General features: G+C 43.1%; 1 protein-coding gene across 1 annotated transcript in view; it reads left to right on the top strand.

Moving 5' to 3' along the window:
• The window catches only part of LOC105501745 (melanoma-associated antigen C1-like), a gene marked incomplete at its 5' end in the record, with an annotated part of 67,267 nt that overhangs the window by 5,082 nt on the left and 57,650 nt on the right, over positions 1-4,535 (top strand).

The following is a 4,535-nucleotide window of genomic DNA, read 5'->3' as shown; positions in this document are numbered from 1 at the left end:
GTTTGGGTGCAGGAACGTTACCTAGAGTACCGGGAGGTGCCCAACACTGCTCCTCCACGTTACAAATTCCTGTGGGGCCCAAGAGCTCATTCAGAAATCAGTAAGAGGAAAGTAGTAGAGTTTTGGGCCATGCTCAACAATACCGTCCCTGTTTCCTTTCCACCTTCGTACAAGAATGCTTTGAAAGATGTGGAAGAGAGAGCCCAGGCCATAATTGACACCAGGCCATAAGATGACTCCCCTGCCACAGACAGTGCCAGCCCCCGTGCCGTGTCCCCCAGCTTCTCTTCTGAGTGAAGTTGGCAGATTCTTCCCTCTGAGTTTGAAGAGGGCAGTGGAGTTTCTACGTGGTGGAGGGCCCGGGTGAGGCTGGGGAGAACACAGTGCTGTTTGCACTTCTGTTCCATAAGGGCAGTGAAGGGATTTACCTGTTTTCCTTTTGGGTATTTTTCACATGCTTTTCCTAGTAATGACAGGTTTAAATAGCTTCAGGATCTTAGTTTATGAATATTAGTCACACGTGTATTGCTGTTTATCTGGTTTAAGAGTAACAGTTTGATATTTTGTAAAAACAAAAACACAAACACACCACATTGGGAAAACCTGCCTCATTTTTGATGTGTCACAGGTGAATGTGGTATTGCTGTAGGAATTTCCTTGAAACTGAAGGAACTCTGCAGTTAAATAGTGGAACAAAGTAAAGGATTGTTAATATTTGCATTTCCTCAGGCCCTTTAGTTTGTTGTTCTTGAAACTAAAGATACATACCTGGTTTGCTTGACTTATGTAAGAAAGTAGCAGAAAGTAAAATGTAACAAATAAAAGTGTCAGTGCTCATTCATTCGATGACCATTATATCAGCATTTGCTCATAGAAATCACTGTTAGTAGTTAAGTTACTATTAAAAGCAAGACTTATCCCTACCCCTACAATGGTAGAGTGTAGGTACACAAGCCATTTCAGGAATGTGGTAAGGTTGTTTCTACAATCTAAAGAGTAAGTTTCAAAAGGAGTGGGGAGATGAGACTCCAGATGGAGGCTTTGAGTAAAAAGGCCCTGAGTTAAGGCGGTTTTGGGCGTTGGGAAAATGCAGGTGCTTCTGTGGGAGCTGATTGTTATGAAGCCGGGTGGTGGCAGGGCCCAGACTCAGAAGCTGAGAGAAAAGCCTGGAATGGAAAACTACTTGAGCAGTTGGCTCTGGGTGGAGGATGAAGCAGAGCGGAGTCTCCACATGGGGAAGTCGTGGAAGGTGTCCTGTGGCTGTGTCACTGGGGAGCATGAACACAGTGCATGGACTAGGTGATTGATCCCCATCATCTGCAAGGGTTTCCTGAGAAATGTGGTGAGAATTCCTTGATGTGCTCAGAAGCCTCCAGGCTGAAACTCATTTGCCAGGCCTGGGAGAGCCCAAGCCCATTCCATTGACAGGAGTTTTAATTGGGTTCTTTTGAATGTAATGTGGACAAGTCTACGCAATGTGTAGATTTTTAGTGGAGCTTAAATAAAACTAGTGTTTTGGATGGATGATCAGTGGGGAAGGCGAAAAGGAGTTGGTCCTTAACTCAAAATCTATAGTCATTGAGTTGCATTCAGCTGTGAAAGCCTCCCCTTACCTGAATGATACAATATATCCTTTTAGAAAGAAAATGTCCTGAGTTATACTTATGAAGCCAAACTTTTGGTTCAGTTCATATTCTATGACATTCAGCTAGATGTTCTGTGAGTCGTTTTGCATAACAAAAACAAGAGCTGAATTTTTCTCAAAAGACAGTGGTAGACTTTGGGGTTGAATCATATTGATGACAACTGCCCTTTATTAAAATTCCATGGTATACCAAGCTCTCTGCCAGGTGTTTTGCCCACAGTGTATACATTCCAGCAATTCTACAGAACAGGGATTACCAAACCCATTTTACAGACGAAAAAGCTGAGGTTTATAGCTCATGACAAATACCCCACTATCACATGATCATCACATGATTAGAAAGTGACTGGGCTGGCACTTGAGTTCTGAATTCATCAAGACCCACACTGTCCCCACTCCTCTCAGCCTGAGCATATTCTTCTTCCTGTTATGTCACTTCTCTTCACACTTCTAATGTCTTTCAGATATCAGGCACACCCGCCCCCAATATTTCAATGTAGGTTCTTTCTATTTTCCCTAAGTGTCGGCCGGTCTGAGAAATAAAGAGGAAGAGTACAAAGGGAGAAATTTTACATCTGGGCCGCCAGGGGTGACATCACATATCGGTAGGTCCGTGATGCCCACCTGTGCCACAAAACTAGCAAGATTTTATTAGGGATTTCAAAAGGGGAGGGGGTGTATGAACAGGCAGTAGGTCACGAAGATCACATGCTTCAAAGGGCAAAAAGGAGAACAAGGGTCAAATGTTTCTGAGGAAACAGGGCAAGGACAAAATTAGGAACTCCTGAGAAGGGTCTATGTTCAGCTCTGCACATACTGTCTTGACAAAAATCTTAACAGAAAGCAGGGTTCCAGAGCAGAGAACTGGTCTGACCTCAAATTTAACCAGAGTGGTTTTTTTTTCCCCACCCTAGTAAGCCTGAGGGTATTGCAGGAGACCAGGAAGTATCTCAGTCCTTCTTCCAACTGCATAGGACAGACACTCCCAGAGCGGCCATTTATAGACCTCCACCAAGGAATGCAGTTCTTTCCCAGAGTATTACATATCAATATTCCTTGCTAGGAAAAGAATATCTCTCCTACTTGCACTTTGGCGATATCTCTCCTACTTGCACATCTGTTTATAGGCTCTCAGCAAGAAGAAAAATATGGCTCTTTTTTCCCGACCCCACAGGTGGTCAGACCTTATGGTTGTCTTCCCTTGTTCCCTAAAATTGCTATTATTCTGTTCTTTTTCAAGGTGCACTGATTTCATATTGTTCAAACACACATGTTTTACTATCAATTTGTACAGTTAATGCAATCATAACAGTGGCCCTGAGGTGATGTACATCCTCAGCTTATGAAGATAACAGGATTAATAGATTAAAGTAAGACAGGTGTAAGAAATTTTAAGAGTATTATTAGCGAAGTGATAAACGCCCATGAAATCTTCACAATTTATGTTCCTTTGCCACGGCTCCAGCCGGTCCCTCCGTTTGGGGTCCCTGACTTCCTGCAACATGCAGATAACATAAAAGAGAAACCTGTGACACATATTTAGATAGGCCTAGAGAAGAAAGGTGACAATGAGAATCAATACGATTCAGGAATGGTTTTAGGCTTTCTTTACTGAAATTCTTTCATTATGAGCCCTAGGTTTCTTGAGACTTGACTCTGTCTGGGTGCCAGTACTTTTGTCCAGCCCCAGGCCTTTCCCACATTACAGCACCCTCCATTTGCTCTCCCCTGGGTGCTCTCTTGTGCAACTCTGGAACCTGGCCTGCTGACTCACTTCTCACTATGTCTCCCATCCTGAAGGCTGTGCCCAGCCCTCAGTGCAAGAGCCCAGAGACATCTGCCCATCCCCTGACATAGAGCACTGTGTGTCCCTGGAGAAGTTCCCTGAGTGATTCATCCCTCCCCCTGGCTCCTCTGTGATAATGGCCCTTCAATGTGAATATTCATTTTGGATAGTGTCATTTCCATACCTAGGCTGAGCATCTTCAACACACTGCTAACGTATTTCCACATAGGCTGCAGAGTAAAATCTGATTTGCCACATAACACATGGGTTTTAGGGATGCAATCCTAAGGTCAGATACAGCCTATTTGATATCTTTCTAATATTTGATACTTGTCGTATGATTTTAATGAGAGGCATTATTTGAAACAGGGCACTGAACACAAACAGAGATCAATAAGCCTTTGTAGATGATCAAATACCAATCTGTCCTTCATAAACTTTGTAGATGAGGAAAGGCTATAGACATCCCTTTGTAAATGATGTACAAGAAGGTGAATTTCTAATAAAACAAAACCATAATGAAATCTTGAAGGCTGCCTAAGAGGTAACAAGGGTACTTTGAGGGACATGCCAGCTGTGATGAGAAATAAACAATAGTTAAGCATCCTTCCACTGTCTCTTCTCTGTGTACCTGCCCCACTGGAAAATCCTGACTTGCAGTGAGCCACAGGCACGTGTATAGCTTTTCAGGAATGTTCCGTCATATGGAGGGTAGCAGAGGCTCACAGGGCAGGTTATTTATCATACACCAAATATATGAGAGAATTCTCAGACTACAGAAATTATATAGGTTATTAAGAGGACAGTGCCAAGTGATATTGAGGAAGTAAGGTTGATCGTCTCTGTGAAGACTTGCAGAATTGTTTTAAAACTGGATGTAATCCTGTATTTGAAACCACCAGTCACCTCGTAGGTGCAAGAAAAAGCTGGAAGATTTCAAGGCTATGCGGACATTCCCAGAAACAATCCCAAGCAATGAAGAGACTTGCTGTCATCAATTATAATAATTGCTTTCCATTGAGCACCGTAATAACATATGGGAGAGACTACAAGTGCCCGTCTCTGTCTTGTCTAGCTCGCCTTCCTGGCTGGTTCATTGGTAGT

This window comes from Colobus angolensis, unplaced genomic scaffold (genome assembly GCF_000951035.1).
Source record: "Colobus angolensis palliatus isolate OR3802 unplaced genomic scaffold, Cang.pa_1.0 Scaffold747, whole genome shotgun sequence".
Taxonomy (NCBI): domain Eukaryota; kingdom Metazoa; phylum Chordata; class Mammalia; order Primates; family Cercopithecidae; genus Colobus; species Colobus angolensis.
Note: the sequence above shows the minus strand (reverse complement) of the source record. Positions and strands in the feature narration are given on the sequence as shown.